At 46.2% G+C, this 26,497-nt stretch overlaps 1 protein-coding gene across 2 annotated transcripts in view; it reads left to right on the forward strand.

Moving 5' to 3' along the window:
- TRERF1 (transcriptional regulating factor 1) overlaps positions 1-26,497 on the forward strand; it is a 196,823-nt gene that overhangs the window by 115,412 nt on the left and 54,914 nt on the right. For both annotated transcript variants that reach the window (XM_032409823.1, XM_032409824.1), the window contains exon 4: positions 16,038-16,152. The gene's annotated coding sequence lies outside the window, so the exon portion shown is untranslated. The remainder of the gene's footprint in view (positions 1-16,037; positions 16,153-26,497) is intronic.

A 26,497-nucleotide genomic window follows, 5' to 3' on the forward strand; every position in this document is an offset into this window, starting at 1 on the left:
AACAATAATAGTAATAGCTAATGTTAAGGAGTATCAACCACATGCCAGGCAGTGTTGTAAAAGCTATACATGTATGAATGCTTCGGATCCTCAAGTTAACCTGATGAGAAGAATATTGTTATTCCCATTTTACAGACAAAGAAATGAACTCCCGAGAGAGGCTAATGCAGTAGTTTGACACAAGGAAGCATCTGTCCAGCAAGTGTTTCTTGAGCCCTGATTATGGACCAGGGCCAGGCTCTGTGCTAGGATTCAGAGACAGAAGAATGAGGAGGTCACCATCCTTGTGTGTGGGTCATCAGGAGAGCAGTGTTCCAGATCAGGCTGGGTCAGGGACTCCTCTTTGAGACCCTGGGGCAAGTTGTGTATCCAGATTCGTGTGAATTTATTTTTCCATCTGTCAGATGTGACCAGAGGAACCTGCCCCAGCTCTTCCTCTGGGTTCTTGGGAGATTTGTTGTTGAAATCACTTGGGGACATACATAGGGCAGAAGAGATGCAGGGTGTCATTGGGGCATCCTCACTCCGACACAAGGAGATAGCAAACCTATTCTCTCTTCCTACCTGAATATAAGGAATGGTAGAAAATTAGCCACCACTCATCTCCGTCATGGTAGTAATGAAAGTTTTTATCAGATGCCGCCACCTTCCCTTACTTGTAGGCATCTTATAGTCTCTCAAGGGGTTCTTAAGTATCTCAAAGATTCTAGCTAGAATCTCAGAATCATTTTTTGGTCTACTGATGTAGGAGATGCCGTACTTATATAACTGGTCAAGCGGATTATGGTATTTGGGGCAGGTTCCATCTGATTAGAACTGTTGCGTTTTATCGTCCAAGGACGCAAAAGTCTCTTGCATAGTGATGGCACTTTTTGAAGGAAGTTGTCCTTATTCATCATTAGGCCACCAGTCTGGCTGTTTAATTTCAACAGTTGGTGTTTTTCTGGAACCTAACGTTAAGGGCACTGTTTTGCTTTCTATGGTTTTTGCCAAGACCATGAGTTAAAAACAAGCCTATGGTAATAGAAGAGATGTTGGTGTGTGGTAGAGAAACAGCTCTCTGGAAACGGCCTTCTTGTTCCTTGTCATTCTTCTGAGATTAACTATAAAAAATGAAGCAACCAAAACTTAAAGTAAAGCGAGCCAACATGTCTCACCCCATCCTCCTAAATGGTATGTGAGAGGGCGCTTTGGTCTCTGCTTCTTGCCCTGAGCCCCACCCACCTTTCTATCATCCGTGGTTTATTTCCTGTGTCCAATTTGTTGCACGATCTGTTAATAACCAAACATGCCCTCACAAGCTGGGGAATATTTGCAGAATCATAAAGCAATTAAATTATAATCTCCCACTTTCCAAAATAGACAGGCATCTGGCCTGCACACTCTGGGAAGATCCAAATGCTATTGATTCTCCTGTTTCATTCATTTGCATTGTTACTATCTTAATGCAGGCCCCTGTCACCCCATCCATCCCCCATCCATCCATCCATCCAGGAAGGCACTTGTTATGGGTCAGGCCCTGAGCTAGGATCTGGGGACATAAAGGTGAATAAGTCACCCTTCTTGCCTTCAAGAGATTTCATATAGTAATAGCAGGAAACATGACTTCAGGGAAGTGTTCCAAGCTCCGATAGTCAGGGCTTAATATTCCCATTACCGAGGGGCGCCTGGGTGGCTCAGTCGTTAAGCGTCTGCCTTCGGCTCAGGTCATGATCCCAGGGTCCTGGGATCGAGCCCCGCATTCGGCTCCCTGCTCGGCGGGAAGCCTGCTTCTCCCTCTCCCACTCCACCTGCTTGTGTTCCCTCTCTCGCTGTCTCTCTCTCTGTCAAATAAATAAATAAAATCTTAAAAAAAAAAATATTCCCATTACCGAGAAAGGCAGGGTTTGGGTAAGAAAAATTTAATAGAGGTTATGACCTCTGAATCTTAAATGACAGCTCAGTGCTTACCTATATTCATCCTCCCTTCCTTCCTAGCTCCTGGCCTCTCATCTTTCCACAGATATTAAGCATCTACTAGGAGCAAGTCCTTTATGTCCCCACCTGCTCTGTCTTTGACATTGGTTCACATTCTACCTATTTAATTTCTCTACAGCTTCAGAGAAGCTTGATCTGAAGGATTTAGCTCCTGAGCCTGACATTTGGGTCCCTCCTTTATGTTGTCCCAGCCTGATGACCAGCTTGTTTTTCCTATCTCCTGTGACCAAGCAGACCTATTCACTGCCCCTGAACATGTCTCAAATGCTGCTCTCTCTTGTTTGTCTGATTTCAGTTGTCCTTCAAGGGCCGATCAAGTCTCCCCTATTTAGGAAAGCCTGGGGAGGTGTGTTGCTTCCTGGTTTGGGGCTTGGAGATACGTGGCTGCACGTTTCTGGATGCTCATCACACCACATTGTATCATTACCTTTCTGTGTAGGTCTGTCTCACTCCTTTTTTCATGTTGATGGGATTCTTACTTCATATATCTTGGTTCTCCTCTTTGACTAAATGCAGGGCCTACATATGGAAGTCATCCATCTGTATTTACTAATGAAAATTGGGGGGAAATTACACATCCTTTATCACTTCTTCCCGGCAGACCTGTAGTTCTGCTACTGAACTAGAGAAGGTCAAAGTTACCACTCTGGGTACCTATCTATTTTTTTACTCTCAGGTAATGGAGAGTGCGAGAATCTGTGTTGGTTGTTCTCTCTTTGCCCACCTCCTTCCAGATCCATTCTCTGCCTTGCTGTGTCTTGGGGAGGCTGGCCTCTGTGGATTGCATCAACTGGACTCCTCTACCTTACTTTCTGAGTTTAATTGGGTTTGACTAATAGGAGATGCCAGCAGGAGATTCAAGAACAGGAGGAAAGGAAGGTTGGAGTATTAATCCTCTTGCTCCCTCTCTGCTTTATCTGATTTCTGGCCGTGGCTGTTTCTTTATAGCGTCGGCCCCTCTCCCAGAGCTCTAGCCTCACTGGGCTCCAGGAACACCATTCCCTCCCCTTGCCCTTCAGATTTAGGGGTGCTAAGGGCTTCTTGCTGGTGTTAGTCTCTGAGTGCTGCACCATATATTGTTGGTTCCCTTAACCTTCCTCTCAACTCTGTAACTTGTCCATTCATTAAATTATTTTCATTTAGACCCTTTTGGGTGCCATCTACACTATGTTACTCAGTCAACTTGTAGGCTTACTTATCTATCTCAATAGTGAACCCCATGAATTGATCTGTTTCATTTTCTTTCAAAAGTTTCCCCCCACCCAGGGTTGGGGGTGTTCACATTCATAAGAATTTATAATAAAAATAACAGTCTCCTGTCCCCTTCTGTCGCTAACTGCAGCCCCACTCCCTTGGGGGCAACCACCTTTAACTCTTTCAATCACTTCTTTCTGGCACTTATCTCCATATTTGAAAATAAGGTGCTTTTATTTCACTCCTATTTTAGAAATTATCAGCTAACTTCCTGTTGTGATAGGTGATGATTTAGCTCACTCATACCACCCTTCTACCTTCCTCCCCACATCCTCACAACATAGTTATATTGTTATTTATAGTTCCTCTATTTGGTTAGCTTTATAAGTGAGATTCTTGCTATTATATTTCTTGTTCATTAACAACAATATTTCTTGATTCCCTTCTCAGTAAGATGAAGATGTTAGTGTTCTTACCCTAGCTACCTCCCATTTTCCAATTTCTGTCATCTCTGTTTTTACCATTACAATATATTAAGGTGATAGCATTTACATCTTTATTTTCTAATTGCCATTAAATCTTCTATGCTTTATCTGTAGGTTGATCCTAAACACTGGAAAATCAGCAATAGGATTTGTCTTACTGTGAATATGTGAATAATAAATTGTATATTGACAGTCTGCCCTTGGACATACTGTCTTTGGCTTGCCTAGTGATTTTTTTCAATTTCAGCCAATATTTTAAAATAGAATTTTCGTAAAAGAGAGTTTGGGATATTGTTTTAAAAGTTGGAAGCTCTGGCACATATGGTCTGACTTCCCAAATGGTAACCCTCTTGAGGATGCCTCCTTTAGAATGGGCATGCCTAGCCCAGTTTGCCACAGTCCCTGCATTCATTCAGTGTATGCATGTGCTTAATACCTAACCTTCTCTGATCATTAACTTACTTGCCTTACCATAAAGGCGTTATGTGTGTGACCCTGATGCCTTTGGAGCCAAGTAATAATATATTCAGATCCTTTTTTTTATAACAGTTTTTTATTTTTCCATGAGTATCTTACTGCCTTTTTTTTTTTTTTTAAACCATTTGTTGTTATCATATTGTCATTTTTCTTCCTACCAAGCCCTCCAGCCAGTTGGGTATCTTATATACCCTCCCTTCTTCCCAGAGCCTCTCTTCTCCTCAAGTTTGATCTGGTTGCTCTCTAGGCCTGCTACACAATTGTCATCTGGGCTTTTCCTTTACTATTTTACTAGGTTAGTTCTACTGCTTTCTGGATCTCATCTTTTCTTTGGGTCCATTCACTTTCTTCAGAGAAAAAAATGCCATGTTTCGCTGGGGAGAGTGGATACCTGGCTGCCCCATGAGCCACCCGTGGAGGATTCAACTCCCCTGACTTCAGATTTCATATAATTCCCCCTGTTCAGCCTAACATCTGATTCCTGCCCTCCATTGCCCTGAGTCATGAGCCTCTTGGCCATTCTGCCAGGCTGATGGACTCCCATGATATTCACATCTCTTCTGGGCTGAGGCTTCCTGTGCCTCCACCATCAGTTTGTAACCTTCCATAGTCTGTTTATTTTCCACAGAGTTGTTCCAGTCTCTTTCTTAGTAGCTCTTACCTATTCCTTTTGTTATTTGAAATGATGTCCTTTCTTCTTCTTTTTTTTCTTAGAGAAATAGTGTGGGTAGGCAGAGGGAGAGGGAGAAAGAGAATGCTAGGCATGGAGCCTGACATGGGGCTCAGTCTCACGACCCTGAGATCATGACCTGAGCCGAAATCAAGAGTTGGATGCTTAACCAATTGAGCCACCCAGGCGCCCTGAAATGTCTTTAAAAATTTTTTTCTTTCACTTTCATCTTTGTAATGATGTATCCATATGAAAAGGATATAAGTGAATGCAGTTAATGTGTTATCCATGTTCCACCTAATAAATATGGAATCTCAACCCTTCTTGAATCTGTTTAAAATTTTTGCCTATATCACTTCAAGAGCTAACAGGTTAAACTCTCCCCCATCTAAGTAGGGGCTTTTAATCCTAAATTTACCTTCTTTGGGATTTAGGAGAGATTCCCTGTTTATAATATTGCATACCTATCCAGTCCATACTTTTGAAAAAAATGATTAAATTTAGATCTCGTATTAACATTGTTAAGGCAATGTTAGCTGCCATAATCATCTTCCAGTTTGGGGGAGTTTAACATGATCAGTTATTTCTTGCCCTTATAACAGTCAAATGCAAGTGTTCTGGTGTGCCTGGCATTCCTCCACAAGATTATTCAGGGACCCAGGTGGCTCTGTCTTGTGATTCTGCTATATTTTAGAGGGTACATTCTCAGTGGGGGCAATATTACACTCAAGGGGGCAAAAATTAGTTCCCAGGGGCAAAAAAATTTTACATTCCTTACATAAATATGACAGATATATCCATGGTACCTCACCAGATATTCAGTATATCTGTGGTATAATTTCCTGGAGGAAGGCAGTTAGGAAAAAAGTGTCCCAAAAGGCTCCTTTCTGGGGAATAATGATGAAGAAAGGAAGGAAACACTACTACAGGCCCAGGAGGCCCCTGGGTTCAGGTGGAAGGGAAAAAATAAGGTAGTAGAAGCTCACCCACCGCTTCACCCGCACGGCCCCAAGATGGCGTACATCCCCGGGCCCTCGTTTCATTGATGAGAGCTAATCACAGGGTCCCGTCTAGCGGCAGGATGAGCAGGCAGATGGAGTTCCTGACTGGGCAGCTGCTTCTGAGGGACGCCTCTCACTAAATAATGGGGAGCATGGATTTTGGAGGATGTTTGGCCTCCAAACACAGGGGTCAGCAAACGGTCTTAAAGAGCCAAGTTCTAAATATTTTAGGCTTGTGGGCCATATGGTCTCTGTCACAACGAGTCTGCTTATTGTGGCTGAAGGCAGCTGTAGACAATATGTAAATGATGGGTGTGGCTGTGTTCCATGGAAGCTCTCTTTGTATAAATAGGGGGCTGGCTGGCCTGCAGCCTGTGGTTGGCCAGCCCTGATACCTGATGACCAATCCAAGGCTTTTCGGGTGGCCACATGTCCTCTGCTTCTCGGACCTGGAGCTTCCTCTCAAGGGAGTGAGGGCGAGGCCCTGGTTTTCCTGGGAGAAGAATGGAATGGGAGACGGCCCTCCACCAAGGGAGGTGTAGAAGTTCCCAGTGTGGAGAAAGGGGATCTGTTTTGCATGTGATAGTGTGATCCTAAGCCATCCCCACATCTAACCTTCCCAGCCAGCTGACGTGGTAGGAGGCAGAGTCCCTGGCACAGAGTAGTACATGCTCAGAGATGGGTGATGATTGCTGTATTCAGTGCTCGGGGGGTCACTTAACAGGACCTGCATTATTAGGTAAAATAAGTCCGGGGAGGATACGGGTTCCTGTTTCTCATAACATTAGGGAATGGACCATAATGTTTGGTGAATTATTAGCCGATAGTTAAAGCTAATATTTACAAAGAGCTTTTAATAACATGACAAAATGCTTATGTTAGAAACAGGATACAAAATTATATATACAATATGATCTCAACCATAGTTTCTTAAAAGTTTAGCAAAAAAATAAAATAGAAATAAATATTCTCACAAAGCGATGGGATTATGAGGCATTTTCCTTTTGATTTTATGGGTGTCTGCTAAAATACTTCTGGTCACAATGGCAGATATACCAACCCTGGCACCCGGCAGAGGCTCCTGGGGCTTCGAGGCAGTTCTGTGTCGGGGCAGATGGCCAGGAGAAGGTACAGCCCGTGCCCCCCGGATCCTGTCTGGGATTCCTGGGAAGGCTCAGATTTGGGGGTGATAGTTGAAGGGGGGGTGGGAGAGTCAAAAGGTGAAAAGGAGACCCTCTCTCCAGCTTATGTAATCGCTCTAAGGAGAGAGGAGGGGAGAGGGAGAGAGATGGGGCTCAGCAAATGAGTTCCTGGCTGCTTGTCATGTGAAGAAAACTGATGTGAACGACACTTTCCTCCTCTGCTTCCTGCCCTGCTTTTTTGTTCTTTGTTTCATGAATAATGTGAATACAGGTTCCTCATACTTGGGAGTTATTTTTACAAGGTCCCTTCTCTGCTTCAAGATGACTCAGAGCTGGGGCCTTCTCTTGAAGACGTTCCTTGGGAAGCGCTAGAGAAGATGCCAAGCGCTGGGCTATCTGGGGGTCAGGAGTGGGTGTCCTACCTGCCCCCGACCTGTCCTGGTCTTCTTTTTCTCCTGGAGCCATGTCCCTGCAGAGAGGAAGCAGGGACTGGAAGGAAGGCCTGGCTGAAGGCAGACACTTTTCCTGTGTCCCTGTCGACCCAGCCAGCCCTGCCTTTTCCCCCAGGAGAAACGATCAGGCCTGCTTGCCGGTCTGGAGGGTCCCCAGGGCAGACGCTGCAAGCCTCCAGTACACACGAGAGGTGTGCAGGCCCCAGAAGGCTGCTGGCTGTAGTCTAACGGCATGAAAACCATCTGCGCAGGGTCACACGCACTGAGGGAAAAAGAGGATTAGAGGAACCTGTTGGCCTGTCTCCCACCACCCCCACTGCTCCTGTGTTCCTAGAGAGTAGATGCTGCATCTTACTCTGTTTTTTCCAGAAACCAAGTCCAGCATTAAGACCTAGTGGATGTGTGTTGGATAGATAAATTGATGATAGAGAAGCCCCTTCCCATGGGTAGAGCTGAATTACCCAGACACCCCCGTGGACCATTGTGGGTTCTGCATCTGCTCCAGAAGAGACATGGGCCCAGACTTTGGCACGTGGGCTGGAATTTGTTACTCTAGGTTGGACGTCGTTTGGCTTGACCCCTCCTAACCATGCTGAGAGGCAGGGTCTCGTTTGCATTTTGCAGAGGGTCGGGGAGATTGGGCGGCATGCCCAGTGTTGTGCGGTTAGGAAGAGGCATGGCTGGATTATTCTGCGCTACATCTGCTGACTCCATGGCTATTTCCCTGACCCTGTGTTGCCCTGAAACCCCAGAAACCCAGAAGTAGAGGCTTTCCCGCTTCTGGAACAGACTCCATGCCCTCCTTCGTTCTCAGCTGCAATGCCATCCTTCCAGGAGAACCAGTCCTTCCCCTTCTGCTCTGCCTATAGCGGGAGAGTGGATCTCAGCCACTCACTGCCCAACAACCCTTGGAAGAATATGGTAGGAAGGCCCCTCTCAGACTCCTCTTCTCTGATGGCTTTGGAGAAAGGGGGGACAATTGGGGAATAGTCCCTTTTTCCTCCTGCAAATCTTCCCACCCCCCAACTCCCTTTCCCGCTGTTTCTTCTCAGATCACACACTTAAAACCCCAGCTTAAAACCCAAGTTGACCATTTGGAACTCAGAGTGCATTTCCCCATACAGGTAGCTTGAACAGGATGCTTGGTCTGCCCTTGATCTATCTGAGATAGAATATGAATAGCATTGGCCAAGTAGAGAGCTGGTATTAGCATTAATGATTTTGTCGATTGATTAATAATGTATCGCCATGTCTTGCCTGGAAGACCATAGCAGCCTCGTAACTGGTCTGTCCTTCTCCACTCTTGTCATCCCATAGTTTGTTCTGTAAAACATTAACCAAGCCCCATCTCTCTTCTGCTAAGATCCATCCAGTGGCTTCCCAGCCCTGCCACCTGGCCCCTGCCTGCCTCACTGACCTCTCTACCAGCCCTCTCCCCTCTCCCCCAAGCTTGTATCACCAAAGGACCCAGCACCCACTCTTCCCCCCTGCCTGGGACTCTCTTGCCTCCTCGAATTACCTTGTTCAATCTCAGTTCATTCAGGTCTCTGTCCAGATGTCACTTTTTCAGCTGACCTTCCCTGTTCGTTCTTCAGAGGGGTGACCTCAGGCATCCATCCCATTCACTGCTCTGTCTCCTTACCCTGGCCTATTTTCCTTCCTGACATTATCATTCCCACCTGTCTACTGCTGCTGTATTTGTTTCTTTGTGTACTGTTGGTCTTCTCTAGTAGAAAGTCAGCTCTACAAAGCAGGGACCTGGCTTCTTTTATTTACTGCTCTGTTTCCAACACTAGAAGAGTACCCGACACGTAGTAGGTGCTCAGTAAATACTTCTGAATAAGTAGATGCATGAACAAAGGAATATCTACATCTGACTAACAGGCAGACTGTAGTTAATTAATCACACATTCCAAACCACAGTGCCAAAGATGGATGTCTACTTTTCCTAGTCCTTAGGATTCCAAGTGCAGGGACTTCATTTTAAAAATGAATTAGCAGATTATTCTGGAAACCAGGACTTCTTATTCTGCATTCTTGACAAATAGAGACACCTGTTTGCCTAGACAGTTCTTCTCAGGGTTCTAAATTTGAGGAAGGAGGGGGTTAGGGGCACTTTGGTCTTGTGAGCCTCCTGCCAGTAGTTTTACTGAGAACGGCTGTGTTTTCTTGATTAATCTAGAGCAGAGTTTCTCACTTCAGCACTACTGACATTTGGGACCAGGTCATTCTTTGTTGTGGGGACTGCCTTGTGCTCTGTAGGAATTTTTAGCAGCAACCCTGGCCTCTGCCCATTAGATGCTAGTAGAAGCCCCCGCTGTGACGACCAAAAGCTGTCTCTGGACATTGCCAGGTGTTCCTTGAGGGGCAAAAACCACCCGAGGTTGAGAACTACCGCTCCACCATATGCTGGAAGCTCCCCACAACAAAGAATTATCCTGCCCCAAAGGTCACTAGCGCCCAGGTAGCAATACTCTGCTCTGGAAGAATGCTTGTCACACCGAATGCTTAGCAGTGATGGAAATGTTCTGTTCTGTGCCATCCAATATGGTAGCCACTAGCCTAGCCGCATGTGGCTACTGAGTACTTAAAATGTGGTGAGTAAAACTGGAAGAACTGAGTTTTTAAGTTCATTTCATCTTATTTTGATTGAAATAGCCACTTGTGGCTAGCAGTTACTATGTTGGACAGCATGCTGGAGAGACCAGGCTGCTCACACTTTAGTAGGCACACAGATCGCCTGGGGACAGAGAAGCTGATGCACCAAGCCTGTCCCCGTACAGACTGGCTTTGAACTCTCCTGTTTTAATAAAACTGAGTGTGAAATTTTGCATCCTATTGCATTGTATAGTTGGGCCTGTTTTAATTAAAAAAAAAAAATAGCAGATTTCATCCCCGATATTTAAGTGTATTTCAGGAACACATCAGGTTAATGCCGTGGCTCTGAGGATAAAGGTGATAAAACAGGGTGAAAGGACAGAGGTGTGTTGGGGAGGGGACTGTATGGGGAGAACTTAGTGAAAGGAATAGTATTCCTTTATAACAATGAGGATTTTGTTTCCCTCTCCTGGAATTTTCTCAAATTTAATCTCTGGAGTGAAAAACAACATCTAAATGCTACATTGTATACACAAGCAAAGGGAGCAAGGTCCTACTGTAACTCCCCAGGCCACTGCAAGATTGCACTAGGACATCAACCCAGCACCCACGACCTCCTTAAGTCAGCGGTTCTCAGCCTTGGCCACATATTACAACCACTTGGGCAAGCTTTAAACACTATTGTTTAATAGGTTTGTGGTAGAACCCAGGCATCCGTGGTTTTCTAAACTCCCCAGATGATTTTGATGTGCAGTCAGGATTGAGAACTGCTATGCTAGCCCATGGGACACTATGGTAAAAAAAAACAAAAAAAACAGACATTGCCCATGCCATAGTAGGGCTTACAGTCCGACTGGGGAGACCAATTTGCTAATCACATAATTAACTGATTGCAACTGTGGTAATAAGGACTGCTGCACACTTATATTTCTGGAGAGTCAGAGAAGTCTCACTGAAGCTATAACCTGAAAGCTTGACTAGATGCTAATGAGGGAGGAGCTAAGAGAAGAGCATCCTAGTCAGAGGGACCAGTATGTGCAAAGGCCCGGGGGTAGGAAAGAGCTTGGGGTATGTGAAGCCCTAAAGACAAGCTGGCTGGGGCCATGAGCAAGGGGGTAGGAGGCCTGAGGAGGTTGCAGGGTGGCTAGTGGCCTGCTGTTCATCATCAGTCTACAGTGAGTCCATCTGATGATACGTTCTCAGTATTTGAGCTCTTCTGCTATTGATGTGAATGGCCCAGCTTCCGTGTTCTGGAATAACCAGGTGCATGAAAGCTGGATTAAATGGTCCACCTCTGTCTCATAGTGGTCTGGGCAGGACCCACTCCTGCCATGCAGGACAGCTGTTTTTTTCCTCAAGCTCCATGGGAATGGGAGTGGGGCATCAAAAGAAGAGAAGAGATGTTTAGAGAGAGAATGAGACTTTTCCCCCACATCTAAAAAGCTTCCGGGCCTCCCCTGACTGTTGGGGGAATGTGTCTCACTTGAAAATTAGATCTTCTTCCGTGCCACAGTTCTCTCTGCATGGTGTTCGTTAGACGGAATGGTTGGCCCCCAAGCACCTGGAGTCCGAGATTTCTCGTTGTATCGATCACTCTTCAGACTGTTTCTTAGCTGTTCTTAAATTAAAGCTACAGATTGAATCCTCCTCCTCCTCCTCATTTTTTTTCTCCTCCCCCTCCTCCTTTCCCTTCTTTTTAAAATTGGTGCCAATTCCTAATTTATTGTGGGTGGCACAGAGGGAATTCTTCACGCTTCATTTCGTCCTGCTTCCCATTCCAGAGGCTCCCTCTTGTATGTATATCCTGTGTCCCCAGCTAAACCTTCCCCCAACCCATCAGGGCAGGATGTGAGCTCTTCTTTACTATCTTTCTTTCTTTCTTTTTTTTAGATTTTATTTATTTATTTGAGGAGAGAGAGCACAAGAGGAGGGGTGGTGGGCAGAGGCAAAGGGAGAAGCAGACTCCCCGCTGAGCAGGGAGCCCGACGTGCGGCTCGATCCCAGGACTCCGAGATCATGACCTGAGCCGAAGGCAGACGCTTAACCCACTGAGCCACCCAGGCGCCCCTGAGCTCTTCTTTTCATTACAGCTGCTTTGTGGCTGAGGAGAACCTTCCCTCTTTGGTTTGAGCCTCTCGGTACCCATTTAAAGTGTTTGTTTCTGTATATTAATTTTTTCCCTTTCCCCAGCTCTTTAAATCTTTGTTGCCCCCCCAACTCTGACAATAGTGTGGTATATAAGGCGGCATTTGTCACCACGAGTGTGCAGAAGGGAAACTGAGGCCCAAATAGCAGTGTGGGGCAGTGGGAAGAGTCTGGCCTTGCCTGGTGGCTTGCTGCTGCAGATCCTTGGAAAGGCACACAACTTTCCAGGGCTGTGTCCTCCTGGATCGTCTGGGAAAGAGATAATAAGATTTCTGTCCCCGTAAGGCGGTGTGGTGATGGAGTAAAGAGGAAGGGCTTCTGGGCTTCAGGGTCTGGCTCCACCGCTCAGTTCTGTGGTCTTGGGCAAGTCAGCAGGTCTGTTTCCTACTTGTTAAATTGTGATACCCACAGTGACTCTGCAGGATTGTTGTAAATATTAGAGGCAGTCGCTGGGAAGTCCCAGCACCATGCCTAGTCTGTGGTAGGATGTGGTAGCTGGCCCATCTCCTCTACCCTGTGGGACTCAGCTGTTTGTCCAAAGGATCCCCCGTTGTTCATGGTGGGAGCCCAGGGCTCCTGAATGGGGCTTTCCGTAAATCTCTGGAAGGACATCTGGATACCTCCAATGCAGTTGAGCCTGGGGCAGATGAGGTGTGGTTCAGTGAGGGTTAGCTGTGGAGTGGGACTTCCAGCTGAGGACCCTCAGCAAGGTGGCTGGGGACCATTGAGGGTACACACCAAGAAACGATGAGTCATCAGGATACCTGGCCACTGATGGGTAACCCCTGAGCCATTGCAAATCTACCCTACAGCCCCAGTAGTGGCTGGGAGATCATTCTGTGGACTCCTTTTGATTTTCACCTTGAGGGAGGGGTGTGGCTGTCCCTGTCCCCTGCTCGCTGGGGTGCAGTGATGGTAATGATGCCCCTTATTCAGGGTCTTTTGAGAACCAGGCAGTGTGCTACTTGTTGATCTCTTTGAGACCCCTGCAAGGAGGCGCTGCTAACCCTGTTTTAACAGAAGACCAAGGGCCGAATGGCCAGTGAGAGATGGAGTCAGATTTGAACCCAAGTCTGCCGGGCCCCAAAGCTCATGTTCCATGCATGAAATTGTATGAATTTTCTTGAAGTACCGCCCCCCCCCATGATGCTTCTCCAGCAATAATCTTAATAATGGAATGCTTGTCCACATTCCAAAACCCACACACTGTCTGTCTTATCAGCGCTGATCAACTGATTTTTACTACTGGCCAAACTGAATTTAACCAACTCACCACTACTGAAAAGAAAATAGGTAAGAGTGCCAAAAATTTGGTCTAAAATTGGAGGGAGAGCAAGGTGTCCCCTATTTTGGATGCCTTGTGCCAGCTTAGGATGAGAGAGAATTGCACCTTATGTGTGTACATATGCACCTTATATTCCTGGCTTGCCATAGGTAATTTCTTGGGTACTTCTAAAAAACCTACAAATCTTTCATGCTTGCCTTGAACACCACAGTGATTGAAGCATGGCGTGAGGCCAAGAACCAGTTTGGTCCTTATTACAAGCTTCCTTTCATAGCTAGAACGTGCCGTGCTCCTTCTCATCACAGGACCTTTGCACAGGCCGTTCATTGCGCTGGAAACACCTTTTCTCTCTTGTTTCTCTCCTGCCCTCCCTGTTTTGCTTCACTAATGTATTCTTAGGGCTCCGATTAAGGACCAGTTCCTTTGGAAAGCACCACTGACCCTTTTCCATGCTAGGTCTACCCCCGTCACATGTTCTTATAGCAGTAGCCATACTTCTTTAGAGCACATCACTATTACAGTTACTTCTAGTTTGTTAATGTTTGTTCTCCCACTAGACTATAAGCTCCATGAAGGCAGGGACCACTTTGGTCTCACCTGTTCTCTGCCTAGTGCCTTGCACTTGCATGGTGCATACCATCACTCAGTCACCATTGGATGGATGAATGGATGTTTGGAGAGATGGATTGAGCCAATTAACTTCACTTCCTCTCCCTTAACTCCAGCCAGTATGGTCTTTTTTTTAACAGGGTAGGGAGGTTTTAATTACCTGCTTCCATGTCTGTCTTGGGCCTCCTTGAGGGAGAACCCATCTTGAGAACCCTGGAGGCCAGCGCAGCACCTGACATACAATAGATGACCAATAACATTTGGCTCTCTGGTTGCCTAAGTATAGCTCTTGCCCGTGAGACAGCCAGCTCCAAGGACTCAGGCTGTGGCCAGGGAGCTTGCTGAGAGTCAGGACAGCGCGTTAGTCATGGAAACTGAGGGAAGTACGTCCCTGCTTCCCACCCCACACCACGGTTTAGTTTCTTGCTAATGTCTTCTGTGCAGGTTGCCAGTTACTATATTGACTTATTTGTACATAAACAGCTATTCCCATAACCTTCTCTTCCCCAACATATGGAGATAATGATATACAATCTTTGTAACAACACAGACATCGCTTCAAAAGCATTCTGTTGCTATAGGACTGTTTATGATGTGCTTCTCGCTAGAATTTCATGAGCAACAAACTTCCAAATTGCAGATGATTTAGCATTTGAAGCAGGGAGTGAGACTATATGAGTGTTCGCGTTAAAAAAAAAAAGACTTTGAAAGGGGAAGTTTTTCTTCTGTGGAGTTACCTTCTAAAGTTTAAAATAAGAACTACTTAAAAGCTGAGAGTTTAGAGGAATGAACACTTTCTCTTAAACATTCAAATGGGTGAAAATGACTTGTAATCTCTCCCTCAAGTATTAAGGCAATAGGCATTTAAAGGCTTTTTTTGGAGCTGGCTGTCACAGACAAAGGATTTCTCAATTTAAAAAAAAATCATTTTTATAGCATTAAATAGTAGGAATGAACACCAGCAGCCCTCTTGAAATCTCGGAACTGATTTATTTTCTGAAATGTCCCAGTCCGTTTTAATAGATAACACTTTGTTCTTCCTGTTCAGGGCGGTAGCTTTGGCTGGGGTTGCCCTCGTTAGGGCTGGGACGCTTTGACTAGGTTCCATGAGCCCCATGCTCCGTAACCTGAACCCAGCGAGTTCCACTGGCTCTGTCCCGACACTTTCCCCTAAGTTCCTGCAATGGCCCTCCTTCCCGGAGAGAGACTCTCTGATCTGTGGTCCAGAGGGTGAATTTGGCATCAGCTGCATTGCTAGCCACCCTCTCAAGAGATCAGCCAGACATCTTGGGAAAGCCTAACTCTGTGTAAACCTCTACTGAGGCTACTCAACTGTGGTTTGTGGAATGGCGCGGGCTGCAAATTGCTTAGCCGTCCACGAGACGAGGACAGAAATGGTGAGGAAGCGCTTAGAAACTTCCATCCCAGTTGGGCAGAGTAATCTGTTGAGTCGGATAACTGAAGAGGTGGTGCTTTGTATGAACATTTTTTTCATTTCATTTGTCCACCAGTTCATTTTCATTACCTTTTATAAAAAGAGTTATCTGCAATGGATTGGAAATTAAAACACAAAGACAACTCATCCTTCCTGCCAAGTTCTTTGGGAAGGCCTGTGGGTAGCACTTGTGAGCTGCCTCTGTTCCCCTGTGGGACAGGTAGGCTGTTGAATGAATATGGGGAAATCACGGCACTTACCAAATTATATTGTAATGAAACATGTGCACGTCTCTCTCTCTCTCTCGCTCTTTCTCTCTCTCTCTCTCGACTGATTCTTGAGAGCAGGGAGTGCATCTAATTCATCCTTTTAGCCTCATTCCTCAGATCCCCGCATGGCACATCGTAGGGCGGGGAAATGTTTGTCCCATCCATGCCTGCCTGCTCCCCGAGGACATGAGAGTGGGTGAGGCCAGCCTCAGGAACTCCCTGGGCTTCTGGATGGTATCCTCTGCAGGACGGTAGTGGAGAGCTAGGAACAAACCCTTTCCTTCTCTTTCCTCTGCAGAACCAGGCCTCCCCTTCCCACCTGCCCAGAAGCATGAGAGCAGCATGACTGGCCAGCTGCAAGAGAAGCCCCCAGAGCCAGGCCCCCAACTCAACCATCTGCTGCGGAGGTCAAGGTAAGCTTGCTTGCCTTTCTCCTGGAAGGCTCGGGCATTTTTATTGTAACTAATACTCTGTGCTTCTGTGATCTCGTACCACGTGCTGGAAGAATGGGGTTTACTGGCACATGGGTGGGCTTAGAGAGTGCATGGCAGCCTAGCAGGGCAAAGCCTGCTCACTGCACTTAGCAGAGAGGCCAGTGATGGAGAAGAAAGGGTACCAAATTGAAGATCTGGGGACTAAAGCTCTCATTATTCCTCCACCACCTCCTGAATCTGGGACCTTCCGCAAATCTTTTGGGGATTATATATCCAGGGAATTTGGGGTGAAGGAATCTCTGGAAAGAATGGGCGTTAGAAGGTCAGTTAGTCTGTAACCTGGGACAGGGTTGTAAGGGGTCTTAAAGGATCAGCCAGGCCAATTCCTAACCAAAGTTGAACAGTGAATTATTGGGAATTTCTTCCTAATTTGGGTACAACTCTTCTTCCCTGTGATTCCTGTCTGCCTGTCCCTGCTATGCCATTTGGAACCACAAAGACTGGGCTTTCCAAATCTCTTCCACATGAGTCTCCTTCAGATGGGAAGATGGTGTTCATGACTCTGCTTTTCTTGTTTGTATCCATTCTCCCTGGAGACTGGCCCCACTCACCTTGGCCTCTTGTCCCTCTCCGTGTTGGAACGGGCTCCCGCACTCACTCAGCCTCTACCCGCCTCCACAGAGAATCCTCTGCTGACCATTCTTGGGTCAGGACATCTTAAGAGCCTCCTTTATGACAGTCACTGTGCTAGACTCAAGGTGCATCAAGACAAAACAGGTTTGGATCCTCGGAGATAGTTTGAAAGAAGCATAACCCCTTCGGCATGCTCCCTTTTCATATTTTATCTCTCTTCAACTTTTTTCTCAAACGTTCCATGAGCGCTCGAAAAAAATGTGTATTCTCTAATTGTTGGATATAGTTTTCTATATAGTATGGTCAAAATAAATTTGTTCATTGTATGGTTCAAATCATCTATAGTATGTCCTTTTCTATTTTTGTCTGATTAATCTATCAGTTATTGAGAGAAATGTGTTAAAAATCTCCCACTGGATTTGTCAGTTTCTCCTAGTAGTGCTGAAATGCTTGTTTTCTATATTTTAAGGCAATGCTATTTGGTGTCTAGATGCTTAGAATCAGTGTATATTATTGATGGGTTGAGATACATTTCCACCACCTTTATATACTTGTAGCTTTTTCTGCTCTTTCTTTTGGACTGAGTTGTTTGCCCACCTCGTTCCGTTTTCCATCTTCTTCTTTGGAAGTTCTACGCTCTCTATCTGTTCTTGCAGTGGTTAGTCCAGCTGTTGTAGCTGGCATACTTACCAAAGTCTAAAATTAATCAGGGTCTTTACTTTCCTCCCCAACAATGCAAGAGCCATAGACTGGTTCAGTTCTCGTCACTGCCTCTCCCGATCTACGTACAATTAGCATCCCATGCTTTCATTCTATCCTGTGTTTCTCCCTGCCAGTCAGACGTCACTGTTTCATACAGTCAGTGTTGGTACAGATGTATGCACATACTTATCATTATCTTTTCTTACCATTCTTTCATGAATCTCAGATCATTTTCCCTCTGCTTGAAATAAATCCTTTAGCATTATTAGCCTTTAGTGAGAGTCTGGTGGTGTTGAACTCTCAAGTGTTTTTCCTGGTCTGGTTTGGTTTGGTTTGGTTTTTGGCTTTTGTTGGCTTGAAAATGTCTTTATTTTGCTCTCCGTCTTGAAAGGTGGCTTTACTGAATTTATTCTCTTAGGTCACTGAAGCCATTATTTTGTTGCTTCTGGCTTTGAAATTGCTGTTGAGAAGTCAGCTGTCAGTCCAATTGCTGTTCCTCTATAAGTGACCTGGCATTTCTCTCTGACTGTGTTAAAAACATTGTTTTGGGGGCACCTGGGTGGCTCAATTGGTTAAGTGTCTGCCTTCAGCTCGGGTCATGATCCCAGGGTCATGGGATTAAGCCCCGCATCGGGCTCCCTGCTGCTCAGCGGGGAGTCTGCTTCTCCCTCTCCCTCTGCTATCCCCCTGCTTGTGCTCTCTCTGTTTCTCAAATAAATAAATAAATAAATAAAATCTTAAAAACAACAACACACTGTTTTCTTTGGTGTTCTGCAGCTTCTATTACCATGTAACTAGGTGTAAGTTTTTCTGTCTTCATTCTGCTTGGGTTTTATTGGGATTCCTAGAGCTAAAAATGGGTGTCTTTCAACAGTCCTGGAAATTTCCCATCCTTCATTTCTTTGAATATTGCTTCTTTTCCATTCTCTTTAGTATCTTCTTCTGGAACTCCTGTTAGACTTATGTTAGACCTTCTCACTCTGTGTTCTCTGTAGCTCTCAACCTCTCTTTCATATTTTTTATCTCTTTGTCTCTCTGGGCTGACCTCTGAATAACTTCTTCAGATCTGCTTTCCATTCAGCTCATGTATTCTGGGTCTCAAATGCTCTTTAATCCACCCACTGATTCCATCCATTTTCCTTTTGGTTGTTTTATTTATCATTTCTAGGAGTTCTGGCTCATTATTTTTCTGCTTGGTGATTTTTTTCTAGTCTCTTATTTCTGCTCATTTTTGCAAACTTCTTTTTTAATTTCTTTAATCTATGGAAGTAGCTATTTAGAAATTGTAAACTCTCATGTCTGGGAATTCCAGACTCTGAAATCCTTGGAGGCCTAGTTCTGCTGTCGGTTGTGTCTGCTGGCTAGTACTCATGGTGCCTTGTTTCCAGCAAGCTGCTTATTTTCCTTGAAACTTTGAGAATTACTTGAGGTATTCATTGACATTGACTTTTCCAGAGAGAATTTGTATTAATTTCTGCTAATTGTTTGGGGTCAGTAGCAACCAAAAATCACTTTAATTTTCTACCCAAGAGTTCTCTGGTTACATAAGAAACATGAATTCAAACTCCAAACCCGTGTGAGGTCTAGCTTATGGTTACATATTTTCAGGAGAGGGGTGCCTGGGTGACTCAGGTAAGCGTCCGACTCTTGATTTTGACTCAGGTCATGATCTCAGGGTCCTGAGATAAAGCCCCATGTCGGGCTCCATGCTCAGCACAGAGTCTGCTGGAGATTATCTCCCTCTCCCTCTGCCCCTCCCTGCCTTCTCTTTCCCTCTCTAAAAAAGAAAAAAAACCACAAATTTTCAGGAGAGATTTGTCTCCCATTCCACCAGCCCAAGGTCAGGTTTCCTTGCAGTTTCCTTCTGTGTTGTTCATTTATTTCTCATTCACTGAGCGTGGAGCCCCAACTTTATGGAATGAGGTTTTTTTTCTCCTGTCTCCTGAACACTGCGCAGCTCTCACGGCAGACATAGAATCTCTAGGGTTTGACAGGAACCCTCAGGGCAGAAGTCAGCTTTGCTGCTAGCTCACCTCCCAGGATTCCTGCTTTGGGGTTGTGTTTGGTCTTTGAAGAATCCTTGCATTGGTCCGAGCTCAGTGATGTGTATCCAATTTTTATATTTTAAATTTTATCCAGCATGTTAGTTATTTCGATTGGGAAGGTCAAGTAGGGTATCTGGTCTGCCATACCGCCTGAAAGTATATGTTCTTTCTTCTCCGCCATAGCTCCATACGGCAGGAATTACTAGTCCTTATCACAGAAGAGTGAACCACAGCTCGGCGACAGCTTGTAACTGGCTGCAGTCACAGGGCTAGCAGGTGATGCACTGTGAAGAGTTCGTTCCTTCCTGTCCGCTTTTCCCACTTTCCCTCTCCCCAAGGTAACTCTTGACCATTTTTGGTGGATGAACTTTATGCTCACAAAGGATATGAGTCCCTACCAGAATGCTTTAAATAGCTGGGCAGCTTTGTAAAATTTGTTTATGAATCTATTGTTTATCTTCCTTGAGAGAGGAAATGGCTTCTGCATATTTTGTGGCCTATTTCTCCAGCAGTCACCAGCAACTTTCCTGCTTCGTTCCCACTCCTCAAAGGCCTGCTGGACCCAATGCCAGACCCCATGTGCACCTCCTCCAGATCCCAACTTCCTCTCCTCTGCATGCCACTCTCTCTTTCCCACTCTTCTCCCTTCCCTTGCCCCCGCCCCCATCCTTTCTGCTGTTGGTTTTTCTGTCTCCTGGTGTGTGCCATTCATCGGAGGGGAGGCCACAGAGCACCGTCATTAGGCTTTTTGAGCTTTGGGGGCAGGGAGAAGGAACTGAGTTTGAACCTTGCTCTGCTACTTACTAGCTCGGTGTCTCTGAGCTTCAGTTTCTTCATCTGTAACATGGAGACAATAGACAGAGCTACTTAAGTACTAAATAAGACAGTGCATGTATGGGGCACCCGGGTGGCTCAGTGGGTTGAGCATCTAGCTCTTGATTTCGGTTCAGGTCATCATCTCGGGGTGGGGAGATTAAGCCCCATGTCAGGCTCCACACTCACCCTGTTTCTCTCTCTCTTTCTCTCTCTCAAATAATAAATAAATTAAAAAAAAGACAGTGCACATAGAGCTCATGACAGGAGCTTGGAGCCTCACAGCCCTCAGTCTATGATAGTCAATATCGTTATGACTAAGACACACCTTTCAAGCCCCGAGCTTTTGTTCAGTGATGCTTTTAAGTGGACAAGAGCTGGTTTATGAACCGCAATGAAAATGGAGGCAGAAATCTAGGGGCAGTGTGGGATTTCCAGCTTCACTCTTATGTACTTCAAACTGGGGGTGTTTTTAAAGACAGTTTGAGGGAAAACAGAGCACACCCGTCCAGCCAGTGTTTGCAGAGGATATAAACTGTGGGTTCTGGAAATGAGGTACTCCAGAATCTCAGCTCTCCCTCCAAGCCATGCCCTCTGATGACACCACTCACTGGGGACTTTTCCCTTGTGGACAGCCCCCCAGGTCAAGGATGGCACAACCACCCTGCCGGACACATGTCCAGCGGGGGTGAGAGAGGTGGTCCTCACTGTCCATTTTACTTTCGTTCTTACAGCTGATGTGACACTTTATTTCACACACTCCCCTCTACTACGTGGCTTTATATCACTCTCAGATTTGTATCACTTCCTGATTTGATATCTATCAGGCAACTACTTTTCTCAGCGCCTGCTATTCATAGTGACTCTAAGCTTTATACAGTAGGCAAGTGGCATTAAAAAATGCATAGAGTTGGTGTGACCCTAAAACTGCTCTAAAAAATAAAGTCTATTAATGTTAAGAGATTTTATGACCAAAAACAAACACAAAGGATAAACCATCTTCGTGAGATTAAGTGTTAGGAGTACAGAATGGGTTGTCATGAGGGACAGCACTGTGCCCTACTCAGTGGTCAGGGGAGGCTGGAGCCACAGATTGGGGCTGGCCTTATGGTGTGACCTGAGGTATAGAGATGGATGTTCTCATGAGCCAGTGAAACAGATGGACTCTGTGACTCCTCTTGGAGAGCCATATCCACTCAAACGCCCTGAGAAGTCCTACAGTTAGACTGTGTTTCATCAGGTTTCCCAAGTGTGGTTGACCACTCATGGCCAGTGAACATGGTGGTCTTGAGTGCATGGCAGTCTTGAGCCGATTAGCATTTGGCTTCTATCTCGCTATCTTGCAAACAAATGCCTCAGTTGACTCCAGGCCATCAGATGACTGTCATAAAACAGTGACTGGCAATTTTCTTTAAAAATTCAGTCTGTAAGGGGGCGCCTGGGTGGCTTAGTCAGCTGAGCTTCCAGCTCTTGATTTCGGCTCAGGTCATGATCTCAGGGTCGTGGGATTGAGCCCCAAGTCGGGTTCTGCGCTCAGTGCAGTCTGCTTGTCCCTCTCCCTCTCCTCCTTATCTCTCTCTCTCAAATAAATAAATAAAATCTCTTAAAAAAATAAATAAAAATTCAGTCTGTAAGTATCAGATTTATTTGGAGTCAACCACTTGTCTTCTTTTTGCAAGTGTTACTTGAATATCTAGGATGAGGGTTCTAGGAGCCTGAGCATTGATGTTGCTGTGGTTAGAGTGGGGCTTCTTTGTTCTCCACAACTCCCAAGATGATGTCCTGGATATTCTCCACCCAGCTGAGGGGCCAGCCCAACCCCACCCCTGCCTGCAAACCTCAAAGTCTATTAACAGCGCTCTCCCGATGATGACTCATGCTTCCTGTCCCTCCTCCATTCTAGTTACTCAGAGCTGTGAGCCAAGATTGATTACTTATACCATCCAACTGGCTTGGCCCAGGGGGAGCTCATCTGGTAGATTAAATAGTCTTCATTGGGTGACAACCCGGCCTGTGTTCTCTTGGTCAGCCCTGCACAGTGAAACAAGGGGTTTATTCTAGGTGCAATCGTGGAGGTCATTTTCCAAAACTAGAAAGTCTAACACCTTATGTCTGGGGCTATCTTAGGAGTTTGGGGAACCAGGATTATTATGGATACAGTGACAGGAGGAGCCCCAGGCAAAGGACTCATATGCTGGCAGAGCCACTAAAAGCCAATGGACAGATGTTATAAGCTGAGTCTTTAAGTGCTGCTCTGGAGATTGATCATCAGTTGCTTCTCACTGTTGGGTGGTCTCCCCTCTAAAAATATTTTAAAAATCTTTATTATAGGGGCGCCTAGGTGGCTCAGTCGGTTAAGCATCTGCCTTCGGCTTAGGTCATGATCCCGGGGTCCTGGGATTGAGCCCCACATCGGGCTCCCTGCTCTTTGGGGAGCCTGCTTCTCCCTCTCCCTCTGCCTGCTGCTCCCGCTGCTTGTGCTCTCTCTCACTCTGTCTACCCCCCCCCGACAAAGAAATAAAATATTAAAAAAAAATCTTTATTATACTAATCCTATACACTATTCTATTTTTTTAAAATTAAAACACAGTAGCTGGAGCTTAAGTCTGCTCAGATACCCTCTCCCATTCACTCTCTTCCCTTTTGAAAAAGGTGGCAGAACTGAGACTGGATTCAGGTGTCCTGACTCCCAGCACTCTTGAACCACTGCAGTAGGATCCTTCGGGATCAGGTGTGAGTAGTAGAAAACCCCAGTGCCTCAGTATCCTAGCTCAGGATTGTTGGGTGTCTGTGGGACCATGGGGGGTGCTGGGGGTGCTCACCCAGCTGAGCCTTGGGAAGTCAGAGCCAGAGGGACCTCCTGGCAGCCCATTGGGCCCAACCTCCTCGTTCTGTGGAAGCTGAGTCTGAGGTGCAGGGAGGGGAAGTCATTTGCCCAACAAGGTCACAGGGCCAGTCTCCTTTTCTGTTTGGTCCGGGTTATCTTTATATTGGGTTTGCATTTCCTGAATACACCAGCAACCGGGTGAGGGGTGGGGGTGGAGGGCAGGGGAAGTGGGCTTAAAAGAACCCCGTCTGAGAATGTTTAAATTTCCTGTGAGTGTCCCATGAAGAGGGAGATAATCTATGTGCACATAATCAAAAGGAGAGGGAAGACTTGGTTTAGGTCCAAAAGACCAACAAGAGTGTGGCGGGGGGGCGGGGGGGCGGGGGGGCGGAGAAGGAAGACAAAATGGGAGCTATTCAGAGAAGGCTGGGACATTTTTATCGATGGAATAGAAATAAATAGGAATTTGTTTTTTGCACTTTCGTGATGCCTTCTTGTTAGTATTTTTGGAGAACGTTCAAGTCACGTGGTGGCCCTAGTCCCGTTTTAGTGGCAGTGGTTTCGTGGTCTCTTAGGGGGCTCTTTGGCCTGGGACCGGAGGCCTCTGCCCTCGAGTCCCTCGAGTTTGCTGCTACTGGCATGGGTGATCCTTTGGAAACCTCCTCCTCCCTCGGAGCTTCTATAGCTTAGTTCAGAATGGGAATGCAGCCTCCTGCCAGGTCCGCCTCACAGAAAAATAATGGGTTGTGAGTGCCCTCAACACGGTAGGCCTTAGGTTGGCCTCCTTTTTCCTTCTCTCACACCTGCCTTGGCATGGGCTCTGAGAGAGTTTGGTGCTTCCGCTGGGCAAGCTTTCATTTTCCCATCAGACCAGGCAGCAGGGGTTGGCCACTTCCCTGGGACAGCCGCATCACACGGTGTGTCCCAGCTTCCTTCGAGGGACCATTGTTGAGGCAGGCTGAGAGGCTGTGACTAAAAGTAAGGAAACTGCAAATAGAGACAGTTACTGCCAGTTTCCAGGAATCTGAGAGCTGGGGCCCTCGAAACAGGAAAGAAAGTAGACTATCTCCTTATCTGGTATCATGGAGGGAATGAAGTGACTCTTTCTGGGTAACTGGGCACACTTTCTTCTTGAATGATAACCACGGGTATTGTTAAGCTGTAGATGGCCACTAAATAATTACTTCTCTTTTCCTCTCTGGGGATCTTGAACTGCTTGAGGGCTAGACCCCGGAGAGCAGAACCGCGTGGGAGAACTTGGCCTGACCTGTGGCCCCACTCCGAGCCCCTCTCAGGCACCTCCTGAATTGCACTGACCCTTGGAGAGCCGAAGGCCTCTCTTGCAGGGGATGACTGGCCTGGAAAGCTCTCCTCAACAAGGAGCAAGTCCCATGAGCATTTACGTTCTTCTTGTTATTTCTCTGCCTGGTGAAGAGTATGCTAAATGCGCGTGAGGCTTTCCATGGTGTCTCTGGATCTTTGTGAAGGCTAAAAGTGAAGGCATCCTGATGCAGTGGTGCTTTCAGAGGGTAGTGGAGTAGGTGTGGTTGTTGGTCCCTGCACCAGAGGGCCCCGGACTGCTGAGGTTTCCCAGCGGGTGGTTTTACAGTTTTTCTATCTTCCTTACCGTGTCCACTTCTAGCAGTGCCTGCCCCCTGAGCACCAGTCTGCTAACTGAAACAAAGGGAGGGCTCAAGGTTGCCCAGGAAACGGATAACCAAACCGATTCAATCACGACTGAGTCATTGAGGCCTGATCTAAACGGTACCCAAGTCAAAACAAAACAACAGGAACCCCACCCCGGGTGGTGAGGCTCCATGAGTCCTCACTGGGTGCCACGCACGTCCCGTACGTTCTCTTGTTTAATCCTCACGAAAAAAAATGGAACAGTAGGTATTGGCATTCCTCAGTCCAAACTGAGGCTCCAAAAAAAAAGAGACAAGATCAGCCTGCTGCGTTCTTACTTTGCCAGTGGAAGTTTAGGATTTGAATTCTGGTCTTCTGACTCCAGAATAGTGGTCTGAGCATTTCTGTGAGGAAAATGCCCTGCCACACCCCCCATGTGTTTCTCTCCAGGGAGAAGTTCCTGATGTGTTAAAAAACAAAACAAAACAAAAAAACCACTGGAGCTTAGCCCTTTCAGACTAGAAATAGGAAGTTTTTTTTGGTGTAAAGTGCATCTTTTTCATACTTGCAAGTTCCTGGCTATATGCTAGAGGGTTGAAGGGTTGCTCAGGGCTGATGTCCAGATTCCCAGGGCATGTCTGTACTGTGGTAAAACTGGCTTTCCTCAACCCTTCCGGAGTCAAAGAGAAAGCTGGAAGGCTCCAACTCGGGGGAAGTAGCTTCATGCTAATCAGATCTGTGATGGGGAACCAGGGACCCTGCAGAATACCACAGGAAGCCTCATCCTTGGGCATCAGAGCGTTTGAGGCCCCGCCCTTCGTCACTAATTGTGTGACCTTGGGCAGATCCCCTCCATATTAATTCCCTCATCTTTTTTTTTAAGATTTTATTTATTTATTTGACAGAGAGAGACAGCGAGAGAAGGAACACAAGCAGGGGGAGTGGGAGAGGGAGAAGCAGGCTTCCCGCTGAGCAGGGAGCCTGATTCGGGGCTCGATCCCAGGACCCCAGGATCCCAGGATCATGACCTGAGCCGAAGGCAGACGCTTAACCATCTGAGCCACTCACGCACCCCCACCTCATCTTTTAAATAGGGAAAGCACTTCTGCGTTCACACGTTTGTTGTGAGGACAAAACGGAACAGTGCATGTCTGTGCTTTGTGCACCTCTTTCCAGAATGTTACTATTGGCCATGAGGATATACACACCCTCCTGTGAACTCCTTGCTGTCCCTGTCAGAGACTCCACATTGGGCCAGAGGATTTGTGGCTGTGGACCAGGGGACCAGTCTGCTCTGAGCTCCACAGATGTCAGCAGACACACCCGTGGTCATCAGGGCAGGTCATTCTGCATTGATCTCATCCCTGGGCTGTTAAAGAGATGGAACCATGAGCTTCTTTTTAAAAACAATAACAACAAACAAACAAAATGGGAAAAAGAGAAAAATTGATTTTCTTTAACCTGTGGCTTTTTTTGCTTTCTCCCCCCCCTTGCTGTGAGTGGAATTGCCATTTTGCCTTTTTTTTTTTTTAATTTAAAAAAATGATGTTCTGGGTGATGGAACATAATATTTAGACATGTTGAACTGACAGCTGATGGGTGTGTTATTAATACACCATCACCAACTCATGTTGCAAGGGTTGGTGGGGAGGAGATTTGTGTGTAAATGTGTGTGTGC

The sequence above is a fragment of the Phoca vitulina genome, unplaced genomic scaffold (assembly GCF_004348235.1).
Source record: "Phoca vitulina isolate PV1807 unplaced genomic scaffold, GSC_HSeal_1.0 scaffold11, whole genome shotgun sequence".
NCBI lineage: Eukaryota > Metazoa > Chordata > Mammalia > Carnivora > Phocidae > Phoca > Phoca vitulina.